Here is a 24,620-nt window from a genome sequence, read left to right on the forward strand (position 1 = left end):
CAAAAGAAAAGCTAGGACTAAATCCCAAAGCCCCTAAATCCCAAAATTGGGAGGTGTGAGAGGCAGGATCAGGATGCCTTCAGCCCACCGCGCCCCACCAGCGCCAAGCCTCTCCCACAAAGAGTGCGGGCTGGGGACGCGGCTCAGGTCGCCTCTCCGCCTCGCACGTGAATGTGTTGTTTTGGAAAAATGAAGTCTTTTGTGTTCACTTCCTTGCCATCGTTTGAAACAAAATCCTAACCCTAGAGCTGCCCGAGCGAGAGACGGCGGAGCTCCATTAGAACTTTCCTTAGGGCCGGGCACGGCTCACGCCTGTAATCCCAGCACTTTGGGAGGCCGAAGCAGATGGATCATCTGAGCTCAGGAGTTCGAGACCAGCCTGGCCAACATGGTGACATCCCGTCTCTATTTAAAGTAGAAGAGAAAAAAAAATTAGCCGGGCGTGGTGGCGCGCGCCTGTAGTCCCAGCTACTCGGGAGGCTGAGGCAGGAGAATCGCTTGAACCTGGGAGGCGGAGGCTGCAGTGAGGCGAGATCGCGCCACTACACTCCAGCCTGGGAAACAAGAGCGAAACTCCCATCTCAAAAAAAAAAAAAGAAAAAAACTTTACTTAGGAAGTGCGGGAAGGGAAGGAGGGAGTGGCCAAGGTCAGAGGTCAGAGAAGAGCCTAGCAACCGGCCAGCCCCGCCGTCCTAGCATTGGCGGAGAGCGAGCGCGTGACGCAGGCCCCGCCCCAAACACGTGACCGCGGCGCGCGGGGCAGGTCGGGCCGCCCCCTCCCCTCCGATACCCATTGCGCGCCGGCCTCAAGATGGCCGCCCTCTGGCGTCTCCGGCGCTGTTGAATGGCGAAAGCTTTATTGTTCCCTTCGGGCAGGAGTGTTCGTGTCCTCTATGGCGCTGTCAATAAAGAACGGCAGTTTGAATCGGTGCTGAACAGGTAACCATAGAAACGGGTCTGGGACTCCGCGTGGAGACCCTTTTTGCAGCGGAGGCCCGGGTGCGCCCTAAATGAGGGGTGTATAACAAACCCTTCCGCGTGGCGAACTCCGCGGAACTCGGCCGCTTAACTACACCCCGGACGTGCCCCCTCCAGGGGCGGTCCGCACCCCTAGCGCCGGCTCTGCTGTAGACTGAGGAGGGGAGAGACAGCGGGGACCCACTCAGGGCGCCAGGCCCGACCTGACACCGCCTGGGACTTGCTGTCGCCCCGCACCTCCCTCTCGGCCCGTCCGGAGGCCTCTTGTCGCTGTCTCACTCCCCCTCCCTTCAGGTCCCTTCGCCGGGCGTCAGCGGACTATGGCCTTGGGCCTAATCCATGCCCCTCTTCTCTCTTCCCCTCTCGGTCTTTGTTTACATTTTCAAATGGTTGGGGGGAAGAATGTTTCATGTAATTTGCGAAAGTTCTATGAAATCAAGTCCATAAATGAAGTTTTATTGGAACACGGCCCTGTTCGTTGTTGATGTATTGTCTATGGCTGCTTTCCTGCCAAGAGGGCAGAGCTGAGTAGTTGCGCAGCCGTTGCTTGGCTTTGATCTGCTGGCTCACAAAGCCAAAAATACTTCTGTCTGGTCCCTTACAGCAAACGTCTACTGACCCCTGCCCTAAACACAAGTAGATTGGATCAGTGTTGTCATCCAGCTATTCCTGTCGTCCCTTCTCCTGGAGTGGGAAACGAGTTAAAACTGCCCGATGCACCGAGAGCACTTTAGTTGACAGAAAACTCTGGCTTCCCTTCTGGTCTTACTGACTATTCAGTTTCTCCTGCTTTGAATAGCGTTGATACCATGCAGCCAGTGCTACAATGAACCAGGTGCTTTATTTATATTCATACAAGTGTTGTTCTACTTTATGACAACGCTTTATAAGTAAGTATGGTATTTCCATTTTACAAAAGAGGAAGAAATTGGTTCTGAGTGGTTAAGATATTTATAGGTGTACTAGGTTATAGGGCTACCAAGTTGAGCCCGTCCCTGGGAGCCCCTTGCCTGATGGCACCAGTCAAACTGCTTTGGATTTTATTCTTTCAAGTCTTTTCTACCTGGAATTGTTTGTTCTTCTCCGGAATTGTACCCAGATCTTTGTATGGTTAATGGAGATTTAATTACAATCTCAAAGTGAAATTTTTTTCTACTTAGCTAAATCATCAAACTTCTGCCCCTCCTTCTAATATAAACACTTTTCTTCTATGTCAGTAGTCTCCAAACTTAGCTATTCATCAGTGATTTAACAAATGGTTTCAGAACACCCCATGCATGTACGGTTGCATTCATTAATCATTTAGTGTTTGTTGAACACTTACTGTGTACCAGAGACGTTTCAAATTCCTGGAAATACAGTGGTGAACAAGACAAACACGATTTCTGCCCTTCCATGGAATTTAAATTCTATATAGGGCTTGGACAAGTGGTATACAGGTAGACAAATATAATTTCAAATACCGCTGTAATAGCATCATCATAATAAAATTATTAGTTGCTATTTATTGGGTGATTATTTTGTGCCAGGTACTGTGCTAAGTGCTTTATTTACATGGACTATCATTTAATCCTCACACCAATACTATGACGTAAGTAGTATTAATATTACCATTTTACGCATAGAGGAAACTGACGGCAGAGAGATGTTCGAGGTTACATAGCTAATGCGTTCAGCTGAGAGCCGAAGCTAATCTGATCACACTCGCTACCCTGTATTGTTCCATCTGTTTATTGTCTTTCCTACTAGCTTAGAAGGTCCTTAAGGGCAGGGACCACACCTTACTGTTGTATCCTCAGCTGCTAGCCAGTACCCACAACCTGGTGTTTGCAGGTAAATACTAAGTAAACAAATCCAGGTCATTCATTGAACAAATTTTTATTTTAGTTTAGTTTAGTGTTTAGTTTAGCTTAGTTTTTAGTTTAGTTTAGTTTAGGGTGGAGTCTTGCTGTGTTGCCCAGGCTGGAGTGCAGTGGCGCAATCTCGGCTCACTGCAACCTCCGTCTCCCGTGTTCGAGTGATTCTCCTGCCTCAACCTCCTGAATAGCTGAGACTACAGGCATATGGCACCACACCCGGTTAATTTTTTTTTGTATTTTTAGTAGAGACGGAGTTTCACCATGTTGTTCAGGCTGGTCTTGAACTCTTGACCTCAAATGATCTGCCCGCCTCGGCCTCCCAAAGTGCTGGGATTATAGGCGTGAGCCACTGCACCCGGCCTCGAACAAATATTTTAGTGTCTCCATGAACCAAGCAGCACTGTTTAGGTCCTGTGATTACCAGGGTGAGCAACATGAACCTGGGGCTCTGTTCTGGAAGCTAAAGCCTAGTGTCAAGACAGTAAAGAAATAACAAAGTTATTCCAAATTGTGGCAACTGCTCTAAAGGAAATAAAACCGCGCGGAGAGAGACACTAACCTGGGAGACTCACTTTTTTATCTGGGTGGTCAGGGAAAGCCTCTCTTAAGAAAGGTAGTTTAAGCTGAAACTTGTTGAGTGACAAGGAACCAGTCTAGCAAGAAGGGGAAAGGGAGAGACGAAGCTGGGAGGAAGAACTTTTCAGCAGGTTCAGAGACTAAGGTGGGTAACAACTTGAGATGTTGGAGAACTCAAAGGGAGTCACTGTGCTGTGGTTCACTCCTGTGCTCAGTCCCTGGCCCTGAACCCACCTACTGCTGAGAGAACTGCATGTCCAAGGGCAAGTTACAGATTAGTTATCTGATCTGGAAAATGTGGATAGTGGTGCCTCCTCAAAGGGTTGTGCAGATTAAATAAGAGAAACTGTATTCATAGCTATGGTATTTTCTTTTTGTTGTTGTTACACATGTTGCTGAATAACTAACCAAATTTAGCTCCAAGTGGAAACTTTATAAAGTGCTAATAACAGAAATCCAGAAATACATTACAGACAAAATTAACAATGGGGGAATCCAGTTAAAAATAGAAGCCCTCTACTTTTTATCTCCAGAAAGAGGGGACCAGATCTTGTTTTTTCTTAGTGTTTCTGCTTGGAGAGGAACTTTTCCAAATGGCATCTAATTTTTTTAAAGCCAAATGGTACAGCTGTCTATGCAGAACACTTTTCAGCATTTTAGTATTTTAAGTTGGAGACTACTTGTGTTCCTCCATCGAAGGTGCGTGTATTCTCTTAAGGCATTCTAAACAAATGTTAGACTTTTAGTTGGTGGCGATTTAAAAATTTGTTTGCGCATGATTTCAAGTTTCCTCCAAAAGTTTTCAAAATAATGTCACATACCCTAAAACAGTATTGAATGCTTTGAAGCAAATGGCAGGCTTTTTGAATAAGTAAAAATAGGATAATGTTCGGGTTCATAAACGTAAGAAATTGGAAGCAATAATAAATCAAGGGAACTATGTAAGAAGAACAGCATGGCAGGTTTCGCTTTAAAATCTCCCCAGTAACCATATTGCGTATGTCATCAGAAGACACATTCCAGCCCTGCAAACGGAGCAAAGAACTGGACAGAGAGTGTCATTTAATGCAATGTTAAACAACAAGCCCTGAATTAAATTGCTATTTTAGGTTTGGGTGGGACCTTTGCATCTAAAGTATTGCAGTTTTACTCTGTGATTTGTGTCTTTTGGGTTCCAATAAAGAGCAGGTGCCAACACTAGCTTTGAAGGATAATATGAAACTGCAAGAAGAGCCAGGGCATACCAATTTGTTTTTCAATCTATTTTATTTCAGTTCAAAGCATCATTGCAGACAGGCAGCCCCAGAAAATGAGCCACACTTTGGCAACACTCACCTGCTTTTGGAGATTGAGGAAGACTGAGTATAACCCAAGTGTGGCTTGTTTTCTTGGACTCTCTGTCTGCAATGATGCCTTGAACTGAAATAAAATAGATTGAAAAACAAATTGGTATGCCCTGTTGCCTCATACTGAGTATTTACATTACCCTTCTCGAGTACTGCCTGAACCAGCACCCTGAGGGAAGGCAGTGACCCCTCAGCCTCTTTCAACTCTTCAGCAGAGTGAGCTCTTTGATTTTCACAAGGAAATTGAATTGGGATATATGGTTTTCTGGATCTCCAATAGTCTGCCTTCCAAAGCCATCATCTGGATAACGTGGAGAAAGCAAGCTACTAACCACATAGAGGAAAGAATTAAATATTAAGGGCATTTAAATTGAGAGATGAGATTGTCACTTTCTGTAAGTCTAGCAGAGAGTGCAGTATTTCATTTGCAGAGAGCATGCAGTTTTGAGACTCTGGCAGCCCTCAAGAGAGAGAAGGATAAGGAAAGAAAGCCAGCTTTCCTTACATTTCCCTAATGTTGTTATTTAACTCCAAATCCTCAAAATTATGATGCCATGTATTTCATTTCCTCACATAAATGTATTATGCTGATCCATGTAAGTCAGAGATTGTTAATCTCAGGGTAAATGGTTGAATTTCAAGAGACCCATGAATCCTTTGAAGTTGCCTGCAAATTTGTGTGACTGTCATTTTTTTCTGGGGAGAGAGCCAGTTACTTTAATCTGATCTCAGAAAGGCCCTTGACCCTTTAAAAGGTGCAGAGCCAACAATGAAACATCACATGTAACACCACCTAACTGAAGGCGTGATGAGAATCTCCCCTGAAACCAGGTACCGTTTCACTGCTCTGTAACCTTAACCTCAGATTTTAAGTTTTTTCAGGCTTTGTTTTCTGTCTAAAGTGGTCAAGCATAGTTGAATGTTTGTGTAACATAGGTATCTGCTCCCCGAACTGCTTCATAAATGCCTTAGAGATGGCTGTTAATTTACATGAGACTGGCGAGATGTGGACCTATTGTCTAGGCAGCCTCGTTGGCAGATATCATAACTGTTTCTACTGACAGAGGAAAGGAAGAGGTAGTGGCAGCCCACGACTTTGTTTCTAGGCATCAGCTTCTTCCCAGATGGAGTCAGTTCCTCAGACTTAACGAAGGTTGGGCACAGTGGCTCATACCTGTGATCCCAGCACTTTGGGAGGCTGAGGCAGGAGGATCACTTATGCAAGCCCAGGAGTTGAGGCTGCAGTGAGCTATGATCAGACCACTGCATTCCAGTTGAGACCCTGTCTGTATTTTTTTTTTTTTTTAAAGGAAAGAAGAAGAGGGGAGGGGATAGACTTGAGGAAGCAGAGGATTAAAGAAAGATAGGCTGTTTCCCTGCATTTGTCCGGAAGAGTCCCCTCTCTTTATGTCTGTGAAAAGAAAGAGCTTCTATATTGAGACAAGACCTATCTCAGAATTTAACTAATACTCGGACCTCTGAAAAAGTCAATTCATAAATGTAATTTCTGGTTTTATTAGTACCCAAAGGGAAACAAAAACAAGGAAATATCTTTATCTTAGGATATTCTGTAAAACTGGGACCTCAATAGAAAACTCCTATAGGCCAGAGTTTGGCTCATAGAGTGTTTAAAAAGTAGTTACTTCCATTTAAACATTAGAGATTTTCTGTCTGTCTGACCCCTGGAGGCGTTTGCATGAGCGACCTTTGCTGCAGGCACTAGTGTGGTTCTGGAACAGGACCAAACAGTAGAGGATGCTTTATGCAAGGAAGGGGCCAAGAAGGATGAGGCAATTAGAAACAAAGGATTGTAACTGTAAATAATAGCTTTTGAGGCTCCAAATATTGGTTATTAGTTGGTTAATATTTGTTAGCTAGTGTTAGCTATAGTGGGGTTATTTTTAGCGTAAAAACAAAGGTGAACAGTAGGTGATTCTATTTCTTATTTTGAAAAAAATACTGTAAGAGGTAATCTAACCTGGTAATTTCGTCCTATTTCTCAGCTTTCTAGGACTGGGGCCTGACCATTGAGTCTTCCTGAGTTTTCCTTCTTGACTCCTTTTGCTCCTTGTCCCCATTAGCTCCAGAAGATGGTCTCCAGGGCATTGGCAGCAGTGAATTTGCCATCTTTCTTCCACCTGATACTTCTCCCTGGTTCTTAGCCTCAGTGGATGGCAGCACAGAGTTGCCAAAGGCAGAAATCTGGGAATGGTGCCATGATCTTCTCTTTCAGCACATATTTAGTTAGGCTACAAGACTGTTGATTTCTTCTACCCTTTCTCTTCCTTTGGTTAGAGCTGCTATAATCTCTTGTCCTGGGTTATGAAACAGCCTTCTAGTTGGTCAGCGGCCTTCAGCTTCATTCCTCTCCAATCTATTTGGTACACTGTTACCAGTGGTCTTTATAAAGCACAGATTGGAATATGTGATTCCCTTGCTTTAAAACTCTTGGATGGCTTGCCTGCCCTTGGATGGTCCAGCAAGTGCTACCCTCCAACTGTGGCTGTGCCTGTCCTCTCAAGCCTCTGAGCAGCCCCTCCTTCCACAATTCACCTTGTATTGAGCACCAGTTGAAATCTCTCAGTGGCCACAGGACTTCATCCTTTCTGGGGCCAGTGGGCCACATTCCAAGGCTTCAGGGCTGCTCCCTCTCCCTGGACTTCCCTGCTGCTGGTATCAACCAAGCCAGTAGCAATGCCATTATCTACACTGACCTTTATATTACTGAATGCTTTTGGGTTTTCTGTTATTCCTTTTTTCCTTAGAATATATGCTACTTGAGATGTGTAGTCAGACATTGTCTTAAAGTCACTTGATGTAATTATCTTCTGTGTAGTTGTATCACCAACTTCATAAACAGGCTCTTTTTCTTGAATACTTTTTAAAAAATTAATTTATTTTGAGAATGGATTAGGAAACTGGCAAATTTTTATAATTTTTGGTAGAGATGGGGTTTCACCATGTTGCCCAGGCTGGTCTTGAACTCCTGGCCTCAAGCAATCCACTTGCCTCAGCCTCCCAAAGTGCTGGGATTACAAGTGTGAGCCATTGCGCCAGGCCATGATTTGTTTTAAACTTTAAGGATTGCTGTTAAAAATTAAATTCCTTTTTACCAAGAAGTTTTTATTTCATACCTAAACCCTTCTTCTCTGTTTCTCCTGTCTTGCTAACAAAGTATGCTGTTAAAGTTTTGGGGTTTTGCCAATCTGTCAGGTAAGAAATAATATTTCAGTATAGCTTAAATTTGTTTTTTCTTTTTATGAGATAAAGGATATATCACGTCTGTGATACAGATTGCAAATATATTTTTCCAGTTGTCATATGCTTGACTTTGTATATATTGTTTTATTTCTGTCCAAGTTTTATATCTTTATATAGTCGTGTTTCTCAGTCTTACCGTGTATTGCTTTGGATTTGCAGTCATAGTTAGGATATTTGCCCCACTCTCAATTTATGGAGCATCCATTTATATTTTTTCTAGTACATGTATGGCTTATCGTTTCACTTTTTAAAAAACATTTAAGATGCTCTATTTTCTTCTAGTACATGTGTGGCTTATGGTTTCACTTTTTAAAAAACATTTAAGACTCTGATCCATTTGAAATTTGTCTTAGTATTTGGGAAGGATCTGATTTTATCTTTATCCCAGTGGCCAGTCAGTTGTCGTAACAGTACTTATTCAAAACTTTTTTCTTCACTGGTTTGAGATGCTGTCTTTATTGAACACTAAGCCTTTGTATGCATTTAGATTTCTTTACTGGATTTTCTGTTTTGTTCCACTGGTTTGATTGCCAATTCATATGCTGTTACAAAATCATCTTAATTTTAGAGGCTTTATCATTTAACATCTGGAAGGGCCAATTTTTAAAATATTGCTCTTTTTCAGGGTTTTCCTGGCTGTTTTTGCTTGTTTATTCTGGCATATGAACTTAATAATCAATTTGTCTGATTTCAAGAGGAGATGACTTGATTGTATTTTTATTAGGATTGTTTTACATTTTATAAATTAGCTTAGGGAGAACTAACATCTTTACAATATTGACTCTTCTATCCAAGATTATGGTCTGTCTTTTCATTTGCTCAAAGCTACTTTGGTGATTTTTCAGGAGTGTTACATGTTTTTCCTTATATAAAATCTGTATGCTTCTTTTTCAGTTTATTAGACCTTTATTCTTAACATTTAAAAAATAATAATTCTGTTTAGAATCCCTCCAGAAGATCTTAGAGAAGTTCTACACACCCACATATTCCAAACATTTTGCATATGACTTCAAATGATTCCTAGATACCTCCCCCTTAAAGCTCATCCTATTATATTGTTCCCTAAATCTCCTTCTTTTGTCCACCTTCATCTCTTTCTCAGTCTCCCCTCTTAGCACTGTATCCTGCGTACAGTTCAGTCAGAACATATTTGCTGAATGGATGAATAAAGTAGTGAGGGGAGAATGAAGGTGGGTGAAAGAGTGAGAGCCCATCAGACTTATTTGGAAAGGTCATCCTTGTTGTATTTCTAAGTCTGCAGCCATTGATTCACTGGGTCATAGTACTTGGTTCTCCTCTTTCCTCCACTCCAAAACTTTTTTAAAAGTTCTAGTGAACTTTTAAATTTTCATAATATTAAAATATAATAATTCGTGTCTTAACATCATATGACATTTCACATCATGTTGATAATAATAGCTACCATTTATTGAACACATACAAAATACCAGGCAGTGTACTAGGTATTCTACAGTATTGTTTCATGTAACCGTCACAACTAAGCAATAGGTATTATTACTGCCGTTTCTAAAAATTAAGAAAATTTTCAAATATAAAAGTGAGAGTAGCATTATGAGCTCCCATATGCTTGTTAACTTCATTTTACGCTTGAGAAAACAGGTTTTGAAAGGTTAAGTAACTCAAGGTTACAAAGCTAAAGTGAGATTTAGAACCCAACTCTTTATAGCTCCTTATTAAAAATTGTTTTTCAAATTTTAGGCTCTAGCTGGCCAGGGAAGAGCAGAAGGAAAGGAGCCACTCTTCAAACTAGTATAGTATTGTAGAAGACTCTAATAGTAGTCTTCCCATCTACGAATTCACACCCAGATACTTCCTTCTCTACTCGCTGCAGACAGTAAACCCTCCCATCTTTCCCCCTTTACTGCTTCTCATGTGCTCTGCTCACTCTGTCTTCTGTTTCTCTAGTTGTATTACTACAATCTGCTATTGGTTGGTTTTCAAAGGCTTGCCACTGTTTTGAATACTTAGCTCCTAGTATGATGTCATGAACATAGTAGGAACCAATACATTTAAATTCAATAACAGTGAAACTTGCTCTTAATCATTTAGGCTATAAGTTTGGCGTGGTACTTGTTACTTTTGAATGTTGCTCTGAAGGCCTGAAGTCATTCAGTTTGACCACTTAGACACAAGCTGCTCATTCAGTTGGTACTCTGCTGTCAGCTCTCCTCAGTTGTTAAACTCCCTCAGGTTAAAACCAGAGGGAGACTTGCTAAGGTCAAAGTCCAAGACAGCAGAATAATTGGTCCCTAGAGTTCCATTTTTTTTTTTTTTTTTTTTTTCTGGACAGTAAAATGTTGAGGATGAAATTTCCATATATGAAATTTCCATATATTCCTTTGAACATTTTTGAGCAAATACTATGGAATCCCATAGGCTTTTTCCCAACATTAACAGCAATAGAGAAGTTATCCTCTTTTACATTTTTTTGTTAGCTCCTTAAGTTAACCCTCTTGTCATACTCCCTGGTGATGGAGGGAAATAGAGAGATGAAAATAATTCCCACTTCTTCAAAGACAAAAGAAAAACCTTATAACACTAGGAGGAGACGAGAAAGGGGTTGATCTGTGAAATGTACACAGAGGGGTACTGAAGGCTGAGTGATCTGAGTAGTGTGATAGGACAGTATTGCTGGAAGTTTGGGGTCTCTAGTCTCTTCAGTGCTCTGGTACTTAACTACAAAAGTGTGAGAAAAGAAGGATTTAAGCTGAAAGTGGTCTCTTCTTCCCAGCTGTGCCATAAGCTCCTTGAGGGCAGGGATTATGCTGAATTTCTTCTCTGTGTAGTGCCAAGCCTCAGTTAAGGGCATTCGGCTGAGCTCAGTGACAATCTGCTGGATTGACAAACACATCTTGTTTGCTGATAGGGCCGGGACACAGCCTTGGGGCCACACTGGGGCCACATGGGCTCCCACATCCTTCAGCTGCCCTGTTACCAAGGTGCACAGCCTTGAACAAGTAGGAAGTGGCAGGGAGGGTTGAGGAATGTGTGTGCGGTGTCTCACCTGCACAGAATAAGTAGGCTCTACATCTCCATTATCTGTTCTTATTTAAAAACCACTTCATTTACAGGGTATCCTTGTAATGCCTCTGAACAGAGAAGTTATCAAAAAAGTAGGAGAAAGAGTCTAAGGTTAAGAACTTCACTGCTTTTCAAATTTTAAAGTTTGGGCAGTATCACTCAGTGGTCCAAGTTTCGGCTGTAGAGTCAGACAGCATGAGTTCACTGACTGACTCCACCACTCACTGGCTTCGTGATTTGAGGCAGGTCATTTAATCTAAGCCTCCACTTCCTCAGTTGAAAGTGGGGTTAATGATAGTAACTATCTCACTGGTTTTGCAAAAATTATTTAAGGCCACCAATGTAAAGTGCTTGGCACGATACCTGAGATACAATAAATGTTTGATAAATGTTAGCTATTATTGTTAACCTCTCAAATGCATTCTTCTTCCCTTTTCCAAAATGTCGTCTTCTTTGCATCCCACTTAGAATATATATCTAAGCCATAGGTAACAGGAAGAGTCTCATTGCTGTCATTAATTAACTGGAAGATCTTAAAACACTTTACATTTCAAGGCTGTGGTTTCCTCATCTATGAAATGTGGGAATTGGGCCAGGTGATTTCAAAGTCCTTTGCATCTTCTAATTTTTAATGAGTTTAAGGTTTTGTATGAAATCTCTGATTATAGCCCAGCCCTCTTGTTATGAGAAGTCGGACTCTCCCCACTTTCTCTCTTTCCTGGCTTAGTCTCATTCCAGTCCAGCTGTATGAAATGAGCAATATAGTTGTCTGTGAATTCTTTTCTTTTAAAAAAATTATGTGACATCTGACATATATAGAAGATACATATGTAACTTGAAAGTGATGAAGCAGAATGATAAAAAGCCAATACTTTGCTAGGTGTATTTTTATGCTTCCTTTTCCAAAGGTGGTAACACCTAACATTTAGTGACTGTTAACAATGTTACAGGAACTGCTCTTTATGTGTATTGACTCATTTACATGCAGTAGCTCATTCATACAACTACCTCATGAAATAAGCACTAATATTATCCCCATTTTACATATGAGAAAACTGAGGCCAAGAGAGTTAAGCAACTTGACTAAAATTTAGCTGGTAAGAGGGGCAGAGCTGGGATTCATGCTCCTGGTTCTCTCTAGAGCCTGCACTGTAAACCTTTACTGTAGAGCACATAGCCGCTGGCATCACAGTGCCTGGTGTATTATTCTTTAGTTGCCAGGGCCCCTTAATTTTTCCATTAGATGGGTATCTGTGAATTCTGGAATTTGGTACTGTATTTATGTGTGACCCAGATTTATTCCCTGATGAAGAAAAGTGTATTATAATCAAGTTGATGAAAACTTAGGTATCATCCATGTTTTCAGGGCAGAGCAAAATGCCTATCAATACCAGTGACAAAGCCAAGGGTCTTTTTGATACCTAAGAGATTGGATTTGAAAGCATTGGAGTGGTAATTGCTTGTTGAGACTCCTGACTGCAGGATGGAAAAGTTGGCCTTAAGTATAATGCAGTCACAATCCCTAATCACTCATTAGACACGTGTCGCTCAGGAGATTTTGCAGTTTGGTCTGTAAAGAGTTATCTTGGATGAACTACTGGATCAGAGCAGCATGGCCTGGAAAGGCACCTAAATCTCTCAAAGCCTCCTTCTGTTATAACAGTCTTGAAAATCGCTTGTTTCTATGAATTAATCAGAAGATAAGAGGACATAAGCAGTTTGTTATGCTAAACATTTTGATATTTTGCCTCATTATATTTTGTAGAACACCTCAAAAGAAGTTCCTTTTTTTTTTTTTTTTTTTTTTAGACGGAGTCTCGCTCTGTCCCCCAGGCTGGAGTGCAGTGGCACAATCTCGGCTCACTGCAACCTCCGCCTCCTGGGTTCACGCCATTCTCCTGCCTCAGCCTCTCCGAGTAGCTGGGACTACAGGCGCCCGCCACCACGCCCAGCTAATTTTTTGTATTTTTAGTAGAGATGGGGTTTCACCGTGGTCTCGATCTCTTGACCTCGTGATCCGCCCGCCTCGGCCTCCCAAAGTGCTGGGATTACAAGCGTGAGCCACCGCGCCCGGCCCTCAAAAGAAGTTTCATTAGAAATGGAGAGAATCTGGAAAAAGAAATTAATTGAAAAGAATGGTTATTATAGGCACATCAAGAATCAGATGCTACCTACCAGTTTTGGAAACAACCTTTCTAGTGGTCCTTAATCTTCTCCATGTCTCTATCTCCTTGACAATCTGTGAGATGATAGTGGTGGGGCAATGATCATGATCATTGCAGCTAGCAGCTAATTATTGAGCACTTGCTATGTCCCTGGCCTATAGTGCCAGTGCTTTAGGTGTAACTCATTTAATCTTCCAGCAGCCCAGGGAGAAAGGTACTATTACTATCCCCATTTTGTAGATGAGGAAACTGAGCTCCTAATAGGTTAGGTAATTTGCCCAGGATCACACACTTTGTAATTGAACATTCAAGATTTGCACCCAGGTAGTCTGGCTCCAGCTCTGGCCTTTAACCACTAAGCTACATTGCTCATGAAAGCCGTGGGCCCTCTCCCCCAGAAAGTGTGTAATTGGGCAACATGACATGTGCAGTAATTTAAAGAGCTTCTGGACTCTTCTTCCCCTGTCCAGTCCATTGATTTGGGTTGAAACCCTACCCTAGACTTATGTCAATTCCTTTCAGGCAGAGATTATGTCTTATATCTGTGTTTGGTACATAGTAGGAGCTAAATAAATGTTTAATGAATGAATGGTACGTTGGAAATGACACTAGCTTTAAAGCCAGCCCCACCTGTCTGGGTTTTTATTCTTAAATTTCCTGTTATAAGGTTTATGCATGTTTACTATAGAAAATTTTGTAACATATGAAGAAGAAAATAAGTCTGCCACAATGACAGTATCTAGGATACTCTTAGCATTTTTCTGTATTTTCTATATTTTTAAATGCAAATGTGTATACACATGCACACATATTTTTAAACCAAATTGGAATTGTACATGTATTCAGTTGCATGCTGGTTGTTTTCTTTTTAGTATATCGAGAGCATTTTCCTACGTCATTAAAAACCTTCAAGTGCCCTTTTCCCCCCCAAAAAAGTATTTATATGTAATTTGCATGCCATACAATTTACCATTTTAAAATGCACAATTCAAACATCTGTGCAACTGTTATGGGATCTTTAGGGTGTCAGTTTTCTTCCTGGAAACCTCTGTTGGCTGTTGGCACCTTTGCCCAACCTCTTGTCCTGCATTCAGGTATGCAGACAAGTGAAGGGTGAATAAAACAAAGAGGAGCTTTATTTAGTGTTAGAACAGCTCAGAGGAGACCTGTGATGGTTAGTTCCCCTCTGTAGGCAGGCAGGTTTTCTGTTGAGTGTTCAGCTCTCAGTAGAGAGGAGGCCCTGGAGAGGGTAGCTCCTCTCTGCTTGCTGGTTGACTAGACGTCTGCTGCTCTCATCAGAGAGGAGGCCCTGGAGAGGGTAACTCCTCTCTGTGGGCAGGTCATTTGGTGGTCTCTGCAGGTCTCTGAAGTTCTCAGCAGAGAGGGTAGCTCCTCTCTGCAGCTGGTCATCTCATGTCTGCTCAGCTCTGGCTGACTCTGGGGCTTTTATGGGCCTCAGAGGGGAGGAAGTGTGGTATGTGCCAGTTGGCCCACAAGTGACCATGGGCGGGCCTGGAAAAGGCACCAGTTCCCACTCTGATCAGTGGGGCTGGCAGCCAGGCCTCCAGCCTTCAGGCCCCTCCCTGGCCCGAAGAAGGGACCTTACTGGGACCAGCACCCTTCTACCTGGGACTCTGTCTGCCTACTGTTGTCCATGGTGCTCAGGCTTTGCCCAACTTTGCTCCCAGATCGAGATCGGAGTGGGTGCTGATAGCAGGGAGAAGCCAAACAGTGGGGGCAGGCGCTTCTGAGCCTGTGAGGGTCGGGCCTTCCCAGACCCCCAAGAGTGCAGGGATGCCTGAGTCTGCAGCCATGGTTTGGGGGGTTTCAGCTGCCCCATGGGGGGTGGGGCTCCTGCTTACTTCTGGCCCCCCAAGAGCACAAGGAGGCTCATATCTGCAGCCACAGCTTGGGCAGTGTTCCTGCCTGCTCCGTGGGACATATAGCCCTGCCCAGGCCTCCTTGCTTCAGCCAGGATGATGGCACGCCAACTGGATCAGCTGCCACCATCATAACCATCACCACTTTCCAATTCCAGAACGTGTTTTATCACTCTGAAACCCCCCTGTACCTGTTAGTAGTCACTCCCCATTTACTCTTCCCCAAAGGGTCTGGTAACCACTAATCCACTTTCTGTCTCTATGGATTTGCTTATTCTGGACATTTCATATGAATGGACTCATATACAGCAATATGTGGCCTTTTATGTCTGGCTAAACTGGCTTTTACTTAGCATAATGTTTTCAAGATTCATCCGCCGGGCTCGGTGGCTCACGCCTGTAATCCCAGCACTTTGGGAGGCCGAGGCGGGCGGATCACAAGGTCAGGAGATCGAGACCATCCTGGCTAAAACGGTGAAACCCCATCTCTACTAAAAATACAAAAAAATTAGCCAGGTGTGGTGGCAGGCGGCTGTAGTCTCAGCTACTCGGGAGGCTGAGGCAGGAGAATGGCGTGAACCCGGGAGGCGGAGCTTGCAGTGAGCCGAGATTGCACCACTGCACTCCAGCCTGGGCGACAGAGCGAGACTCCATCTCAAAAAAAAAAAAAGAAAAAGAAAAAAAAAGATTCATCCACATTGTAGCATGTATCAGTACCTCCTTTTTATGGATGAATAATATTCCATTGTTTACGTACACAGTATTTTGTTTGTCCATTCATAAGTTGATGGACATTTAGGTTGTTTGCATTTTTTGGCCGTTAGGCTTAATGCTCCAATGAACATTAATGTATAAGTTTTTGAGTGGATCCATGTTTTCATTTCTCCCAGACGTATACTAGGAGTGGAACTGCTGAGTCATATGGTGTCTCTGTGCTTAACTCTTTGAGAAACTGCTAGATTGTTTTCCACAGGGGCGGCACCATCTTACGTTCCCACCAGCAATTCCGTGAGGGTTCCAGTTTCTCCATATTCTCAGCAACACTTGTATTTTCTGTTTTATTTTATTATACCCATCCTAGTGTTACGTGAAGTGATATCTCACCACAGTTTTGATCTGCATTTACTAATGACTGATGATGAACATCTGTTCATGTACTTACTGGCCACTTTGCCTGTCTTTGGAGAGATGTGTATTGAAATCCTTTGCCCATTTTAAAATTGGCTTATTTGTCCTTTTATTGTTGAGTTGTAAGAGTTCTGGATACTAGATTCTGGTACACTATATGTATCCTGAATACTAGACCTTTATCAGATATGTGATTTGAAAATATTTGTTCCCATTCTGTGCAGTGTCTCTTTACTTTCATGATGATGTCCTTTGATAAACAGACATTGAAAAATGTGATGAAATTCGATTTATTTATTTATTGGGGGGATTACATGTTCTTTTAGTGTCATATAGAGAGCCTAATTTTATGGCTGCATAATATTCCATAATATGGCTGTATGCCATATTTACTTTAAAACCTCATATATTTAAGTTTGTCTCTAGGTTTTTTTTTTTAACCATTAATACTATTGCTGTGAATATAGTGTACATAAATATTTCATTGCATATCTAATTAATTATTTCTGATAGATTCCTAGAAGTGATTCTAAAAGGCATAAACATTAACTTTTTTTCCTGCTACTATCATGGATTTCTCATTCTTTTTTATCTGGAATTATACAACTTGTATGTAAAGTAACTCTGGTAAAACATTCAAGCAGTGCAAGTAAAGTATACTTTTCCCCACCCTGCAAATTCTCGTATCTCTAAGGACATTTTTATAGCTTTAGATGAGCAGATTACTCCCAGATTATTTACCAGCCTCGTTTCCTAAAAAGTTTTACCAGATTATACTTCCATCAGCATTGTGTGGGTACCTAGCTCATTGCTCCCCCTTCTATGTTATTAGTGCAAGTAGTTTTGTTTTTGACAGTCTCACTGTGTCGCCCAGGCTGGAGTGCAGTGGTGCAACCTCTGCTCACTGCAATCTCTGCCTCCCTGGTTCAAGCAATTCTCCCGTCTCAGCCTCCCGAGTAGCTGGGATCACAGGTGGGCACCACTACGCCTTGCTAATTTTTGTATTTTTAGTAGAGACAGGGTTTCACCATGTTGGCCAGGCTGGTCTTGAACTCCTGACCTCAAGTGATCCTCCTGCCTCAGCCTCCCAAAGTGCTGGGATTACAGACATGAGCCACTGTGTCAGGCCTGTTTTTTTTTTCCCCCAATTATAATAGCAGGCTGGGCATAGTAGCTTATGCCTGTAATCCCAGCACCTTGGGAGGCCAAGGCAGGAGGATCCCTTGAACCCAGGAGTTCGCGAGCAGCCTAGGCAACATAGGGAGACCCTGTCTACAAATCAAAAAATTAGTCAGGTGTAGTGGCTCATGCCTGTAGTCCTAGTTACCTGGGAGGCTGATGTGGGAGGATTGCTTCAGCCCAGGTGGTCAAGGCTGCAGTGAGCCAAGATCGCACCACTGTGCTTCAGCCTGAGTGACAGAGCAAGACCCCATCTCAAAAAAAAAAAGAAGTTAATACTTATTGAGCATTTACTGTTGACAGTCACTTTGCTAAAGCAATTCAGGTGCATTCTCTCATTTCACCTTCACATCAAAACTATAAAGATGTTAAGGCTCACAGTGATTGAAGTGATATGCCCAAGGTCACCGAGTAAGTGTTAAAGTTAGTTCTGCCCAATCTGAGTCCACGGTCTAAAACGCTATTTCCCAATTAAATACTGTCACTGAAAAACTTTTCTGATTCCATGTTTTGATTTGCATTTCTTTATACACCAGGCTGAATTTTCTTTTTTTTTTTTTTTTTTTTTTTTTGAGACGGAGTCTCGCTCTGTCGCCCAGGCTGGAGTGCCAGGCTGGAGTGCAGTGGCACGATCTTGGGTCGCTGAAACCTCCGCCTCCTGCCTTTAAGCAATTCTCCTGCCTCAGCCTCCTGAGTAGCGAGGATTACAGGCACCCGCTACCACGCCCGACTAATTTTTGTATTTTTAGTAGAGACGGGGTTTCACCGTGGTCTCGATCTGCTGACCTCGTGATCCACCCGCCTCGGCCTCCCAAAGTGCTGGGATTACAAGCGTGAGCCACCGCACCCAGCCTCAGGCTGAATTTTTTAATCAGTTTATTGATGTTTAATTTTGTGTGAATTATCTATATTTTTCTTTTTAAAATTTAGAATGTTAATGTTTCCCTTTTTTTTGGAGACAGGGTCGCTCTGTTGCGTATGCTGGAGTGCAGTGACACAATCATGGCTCACTGCAGCTTTGAACTCCTGGGCTCAAGTGATCCTCCTCCCTCAGCCTCCCACCTAGCTGGGACTATAGGCATGTGCCACCAGGCCTGGCAATTTTTTTTTTTTTTTTTTTTTTAGTTTTTGTAGATGGAGTCATGCTCTGTTGCCTAAACTGATCTTGAACTCCTGGGCTCAAGTAATCCTCCTGCCTTGGCCTCCCAAAATGTTGGGATTATAGGCATGGGCTGCCATGCTTGGCATTTCCTTATTGATTTGTATAATCTTTCTTTTTTGGTTTGTTTAGTAGGGACAGGGTCTTTCTCTATCACTCAGGCTGGAATACAGTGGCACGATCATAGCTCACTATAGCCTTGACTGCCTAGGCTTGAGCAATCTTCCCACCTCAGCCACCTGAACAGCGGGGACTACAGGTGCACTCCACCACACTTGGCTATTTTTTTGTATTTTTTTTAGAGATGGAGTGTCACTATGTTGCCCAGGCTAGTCTTGAATTCCTTGTCTCAAGGGATCCTCCTGCCTTGGTTTCCCAAAGCCCTGGGATTGTAGGCATTGAGCCACTGTGCCTGGTTGTTACTTCTTATATGCCATGAAGTGTTCACTGGTTTATCATTTACCTTTTAATTTTGTTGATGGTGTTTTGTTTTAAAGCTTACATTTTTATGTAGTCAAATCTATTGATCATTTGTGAATTTCTTCTGTTTCCTTTATGTGTAGAAAAGCCTCCTCCAGTTATGTTTTCATTAATGTATTACTTCTTTTTTTTTTTTCTAAGAGACACAGTCTCACTATGTTGCCCAGGATAGAGTGTGGTGTCTGTTCTCAGGTGTGATCAAAGGCACTACAGCCTTGGCGTCCTGGCCTCAAGCCATTCTCTTGCGCCAGCCTCCTAAGGAGCTGGGACTACAGGTACATGCCATTGCACCCAGCTATATTATGTTAATAGTCACCTAAATGTTTTTGAGGTCGAGTCACAAATCCACCTGATAGTTCTTTTTTTTTTTTTTTTTTTTTTTTTTTCAGGCTGGAGTGCAGTGGCACGATCTTGGGTCGCTGAAACCTCCGCCTCCTGCCTTTAAGCAATTCTCCTGCCTCAGCCTCCTGAGTAGCGAGGATTACAGGCACCCGCTACCACGCCCGACTAATTTTTGTATTTTTAGTAGAGACGGGGTTTCACCATGTTGGCTAGGCTGGCTTTGAACTCTTGACCTTAAGTGATCCGCCCACCTTGGCCTCCCAAAGTGCTGCTATTACAGGTGTGAGCCAGTGTGCCTGGCCCCACCTTATAGTTCTAATGGCAGTGGATTGAGAAATTTGCAATCATATGTTTGCATATATTTTGGGCAGTTTTATGACTTAAAGATAGTTATTTTTTTGCTGAAAGAGCCATCGGTGGTTGAATTTTAATCAACATTCAAAGAAAAAAATGATCAACAGGCTGTATAACCAGCCTAGTGCTTCAGCAGCATGTGAGATGCATGGAAGCCCTCCCCACTGAAGCCCTGTTGTGTGTACTTAGGAGTTTGGTATCTTGGTTCAAATACTGGCTTAAAAGCTCAGAAACCTGGATCCTGGTTCTGGCCCCGCTGTTGCCTGTTATAGATTTATGACTTGAGCAGGTCACTTGATTTCTATCAATTCTTTCATCTGTAAAATAATGGGGCTGAATTACATAATCTCTAAGGATAATTCTAGTTGCATAATTCTGACTGTTATCCTTCTGATAAGGAATCATTTCATGTACATTTGGTATCGATAAGTTTTTTATAAAGTTTTAAGTGGCATAAAGGAAGGGAGAGTAGTAACAAGTGAATGAGGTGTGTGGGAGAAAGGAGTGGGTGAGGGAACAGAGAAAGAGAACAAGGAATGAGTCTGCCACAGCCAGTGTATGGCAGATGGCCCAGAAGGAAGCTAGAAGGGGGGTAAATCTGAAGTGAGTTGGGAGCTTCATTGGCTTTGTCTTCTTGAAGAGAAGTAGTTCTGATCTGGTGTAGATAGATGTCCTGAGCGTCAAAAGAAAATCCTGTGGTCAGGGCCAGTAGGAGGGTACTCTGAGAGAAAGAGACTGAAAAATTAGCACATGGTCATCATTATTAGATACCTGCCAAAGGTTATCTCAAAGACAAAGCAATGCGACTATATCAATAGAAACTGGAGCCACAGAAGAGTCTAGGAACCCCGTGATGGACGAGACATCACAGAATGTCAGTTGGCAGTGCCCGTGCAGTGTAGTTGGCCCTCAGACTCCACCTGCCGGAATGTGGGGCCAGGCATTTACTTTAATGGTAAAGACAGAGGCACCAGGCTTCCACTAAATGTTGGTTGCATACAGCTAACTTCCTTTGCTGTCTTCTATGATTCTGAAGAGACTTTCTGATGATATTTGACCTTGCCATTTGAATTTTTTCACAGATAACTGCAAAGAATAGGTATATTTCTCCTTGTGAATTAATGAATTGCCTTTCTGATTTGTGCTTCTTCTGTGTCTAGATAGTGTTATCCAACCTCCTCAAGTCCAGTTAACTTTAAGACTTTGACAGGTTAAGGTTTCGGTATGGGCAAGGTTGACAACCAAACTAGACCTTTTGGTAAATTAAGTTGAAGTCATCTTGGAAAGTCTTCTGGCAGCCAGCCAGCTGGCCTATTCCAATAGCACTGTTTCCCAGATAACATATCACCATCCATTCTTTAGCAGAGACCAGCAGAAAAAACAAGGAGCCTCAAATGCAGGCACTCCTGCCAGACCACCTAGCAGTCCATCTCTGCCTGTGAGGGATTGGGAAATGATGGCAGGGAGCCCAGAAATACTGTCAGCCAGAGAGATGAAGGTAGTAGTTAAGAACACGGAGCCAGACACATCTGCATTTGGGCTCTGCTCAAACTTACTAGCTGTGTGGTCTTGTGGGTTATATAACCTTGCTGGACATTAGTTTCCTCATCTATAAAATAGGGATATAATGGTATCTACCTCATTGGGGTGTTAGGAGAATTAAATGAGAAAGTGTGTGGAACATGCTTAGCACAATATTACCACGATAGAGCAGTTGATGACCTTGCCAAAGGCATTTGAGAGCGTCAAGGATATGAAAAAGGGCAGAGACCAGTGGATTGGGCAAAAAAGATGTTTTAATCACCTCCTATTCACCCCTTCCAAAGAGAGAGGGATTTCCACTGTAGGGTTATGGGGATGCTGAACACATGACACCTGACAGTGGACAGATGAGCTTGACAGATGTAGTCACATATACTCACAGCCCGGAAGCTGGGATACCACACACCACATAGGCCCACACGGGAGCTGCACTCGAGAGCAGAGTAAGCCACCGGCGAGGGGCTGTGGGAAGCAGCCTTTGTAGTGTCAAGAGCGGATGGTGCCCCCTGGTTCTGGCCAGAGGATATGATTGGCTTGTCTGAATAATTTGAGGGGCTGGCTGGGAACTGTAACCCACTCACTTCTCAAGAATAAGCAAGAGCTGTAGCTGGTCCCTTTAGTAAGGAGGATTGTTTGGCCAGGGGACCTTATCCATGGAGCACAATGGGGAGGGGTGCTTGTGGTAGGCCATTTGAGGCCCTCGAGATTGTACTAGATGTCAAATAAGCATGTAACTGAGCTTTTTTTTTTTTTTTTTTTTTTTCAGAGTCTTGCTCTGTTGCTCAGGCTAGAGTCTGGAGGCTGGAGTACACTGGTACAAACATGGCTCACTGAAGCCTCAACCTCCTGGGCTCAAGTGATCCTTCCACCTTAGCCTCCCAAGTAGCTGGGCCTATAGGTGCACGCCACCACATCTGGCTAATTTTCTGTGTTTCTTATAGAGACGGGGGTCTTGCCATGTTGCCCAGGCTGTTCTTGAACTCCTGGACTCAAGTGATCCTCCTGCCTCGGCCACCCAAAGTGTTGGGATTACAGGTGTGAGCCACTGTGTCCAGCCTCATATTGAGCTTTAATTTTAGACTTTACACCACAAAAGAGAATACTAACCTTGAAATGCTGTTGAATACAGCTTTCAGGGGATCTGAGTAGGAGGCTATGGAAGAGAAATAGAGTTGTTTGATTCTGTGAGAGATGACAGATGGCATAGTGGCTAGAAAGGAAATGTCACAGTAGGTCATATATTGTGTCATGAGCCAAAATCTCTTCACTGGGTTCAGTTCAGCATATATTTATTGGCTGGCTGTACCATTCTAGGTCCTTTGAGGCTTAACTAGGTCTGGTTGACCCCTTCCTAGATCAGGAGCAGTGTGTCCTGGCACAGGATCCTGTTAGGTCTAGTTACTTTGGCAGCAACTGGCCAAAGCCTGGGGCCCTAGAAGATAGGCTGCTGGAATGCATTCCAAAAGAGTTTGGGTTGGTACCAGGAGGTCACAGAGCTATTTGCCTAAGGCCTGGTGGTTAGGATCCTCCATGTCGTATGGATTTATTCCCAGAGATACTTTGGACATTGTTTTTCTGTCTGGAGCCAAGGGCAGGTGCGAAAGAGGGATTTGAGGGTGACTTGTGACTTTCTAGAGGTGAAGTGTTGCTTAAAACATGTTTGATAATAATTAGGTGTGATTTGAGATTAGGCATTGTTAGGCAGCACTTTGCTACTCAGGGATGGTTCCTTGAACCAACAACAGCCGGGTCACCCGGAGCGTATTAAAAACAGAGTCTGAGGCCCCACCCAGAACTTCTGAATCAGAATCTTTTCATTAGCAAGATCCGCAGGTGATTCTTATGCACATTAATGTGTGAGAAACTGTTCTAGTGGTTAAAGGGCATGAGCTTTCGGGTCAGACTGTATGAAAATTTCTGTTCCTCTACTGATTTGCTATATGTCCTCAGGTCTGTTACTTAACTTCACTATCAGGGGCTTATTTGTAAATTGGGTTTGACTGTCCTGCTGGCTTGTTAGTATTAAAAGAGGTGATATAGAGAAAGAGCTTAGAAACATAGTAAAGCACTTAAATATCAGTAGCTATTAGTGGTTATTTGATAAATAATATCCTAGTATTATTTAGAATATGAAAAGAGAATGCAGGATATCATTAGGGCTGACCCAGCCATGAGGTGTGAATTGGTGATTGAGGAAAACATGGTCTCCTGAGCGGATAGGGCAGTGGATGTGTTTGGCTCACTGACCAGTTCCCTCAGGATGAGACTGTAACTGCTCATTTTAAGTAACCAAGCGTTGATGGCTATACTCTTAATGGCTTGTAAGCTCTTAGAAGGGAGAAATTATCTGTAAAAGTGGTAGCTAAGTCTTAGCATTCAGTGAGGCCTTGGCATTACAGAGGAAAGAACCATTTCTTAGGAATTGAAACCTGAGTTCAAGTATGGATTTTGCCATTTATTAGCGCTGTGGCCCTTAGCAAGGCAGTTAACATCTCTGAGCCTTAGTCCTCATCTGTAAAACAAGGATAAGTGGGATTATGAGCTGTAAATCCCAGTATATAAGCAAAGTGGTATTAGCATCATCCCTACTTGGTATCTACAACAGAGCTCACTAGACAGCCTCCCAAATCCCCAAAGGTGAATTTTATGCCTGATTCACACCCTTTAGAATCTTCAGTGCTGGCATTCTTCAGAGCTGTTCTGGCTGCCTGGATTTCCCAATGACTACAATAGAATGTACCTTAGGAAGGCATACAGGCCATTCGAGTATCACTCCAAATCTTGGGGAGTGGAACCAAAGCACACTAGCATTTGGGAAGGAATCATGATGACAGTGAAAGCATTTGAAACAATGATGATACATGTGAGAGATACTATCATGAACCCAGGAGTGTGAAATACAGAAATCTGCATCTCTTACACTCCACGTTGTTGCCTTTCAGGCCCTCAGTACAAGAGAACAGACCAAATTACAGCAGCTTTTGAACTTGAGAAATCTGGGCCTACTAAAAGCTACAGTCACCCTTTCCTAACCTTGCCAATCCTCCTTGCATCCTCAGAAATAATTGCTAAGGGTTCTCTTTTAACTTAGCTGATCCCTTAGATACCTTACATTTTAAGTCATCTTTTTGTGTGTAGCAAACCCCCCATTTCTTGTTTCTGAATGTGTGATCTTTGCTCTAATTATGTTGAGAGTGCCTATTATTGCACCTGACTCTGGTTGTTTGTGAGCTACTAAGTAGCCATGAGGTTAAAACAGACTAGGATCAGAGAGCATCTCAGCCTCTCAGGACCTTAGTTTCCTCCTTTAAAAAGGAAGGAGATTGGAC

At 42.9% G+C, this 24,620-nt stretch overlaps 1 protein-coding gene across 1 annotated transcript in view; it reads left to right on the top strand.

Annotated features, from left to right (window-relative positions):
* The first annotated feature begins 785 nt into the window (after positions 1-785).
* Positions 786-24,620, top strand: part of ZBTB40 (zinc finger and BTB domain containing 40) — a 79,917-nt gene continuing 56,082 nt past the window's right edge. The window contains exon 1 of the mRNA XM_032759224.2: positions 786-939. The gene's annotated coding sequence lies outside the window, so the exon portion shown is untranslated. The remainder of the gene's footprint in view (positions 940-24,620) is intronic.

Source organism: Hylobates moloch, unplaced genomic scaffold (genome assembly GCF_009828535.3).
Source record: "Hylobates moloch isolate HMO894 unplaced genomic scaffold, HMol_V3 SCAFFOLD_9, whole genome shotgun sequence".
In the NCBI taxonomy this organism is placed as follows: domain Eukaryota; kingdom Metazoa; phylum Chordata; class Mammalia; order Primates; family Hylobatidae; genus Hylobates; species Hylobates moloch.